At 34.9% G+C, this 608-nt stretch overlaps 1 pseudogene; it reads left to right on the forward strand.

The window, feature by feature from the left end:
• LOC102814465 overlaps nt 1-608 on the forward strand; it is a 43,057-nt pseudogene that overhangs the window by 36,625 nt on the left and 5,824 nt on the right.

A 608-nucleotide genomic window follows, 5' to 3' on the forward strand; every position in this document is an offset into this window, starting at 1 on the left:
AGATTTTTAAAGATTTTTAGTCCGTGGTTCTTTTGAAATCTGAAGAAGACTGTGATCTTTTCCTCTGAACAGTGCTCACATGTATTAAAAAAGAAGTGTCACATACTTTAAAGATATTTAGAAATACACAACACCCTTAACCTTGCCGGGACCATCTTAGCAAGTATTTAGGAGGCACCATCTAATAATATTTTTCCTAGTAGGTTTGTTTTTGATGTTTGAAATTCTACTTTTAGCAACATCCTTAATTTTTAAGTTAATTGTTGCCTTTCCCTGGGTCCTTTTATTTTACTTCCCTTGGATCCTCTTTTAAGTTGTAGGTATTTTGAGGAGGAATATTACATTAATTATTAACTTGTGAATGGAAGTAGTTGGACGAGAGAGGAAAGAAATTATGTAAACACTCAAAACCACAAGGTCCAAGATTTGAGCCTGCCAGCTGCTCTGTGGGAAAAAGATGAGGCTTTCTGATCCTTCAAAAAGTTTACAAAAAACTCTCAGAAACTCTATACAGAGCCGATATGAGTCGGAACCATCGCCATGTCACTTAACAGCAACAACAATTTTTTTCCTGTAGATTTGTTTGAGATATTGGAAAACAAGAAATC

The sequence above is a fragment of the Chrysochloris asiatica genome, unplaced genomic scaffold (genome assembly GCF_000296735.1).
Source record: "Chrysochloris asiatica unplaced genomic scaffold, ChrAsi1.0 scaffold00111, whole genome shotgun sequence".
Taxonomy (NCBI): domain Eukaryota; kingdom Metazoa; phylum Chordata; class Mammalia; order Afrosoricida; family Chrysochloridae; genus Chrysochloris; species Chrysochloris asiatica.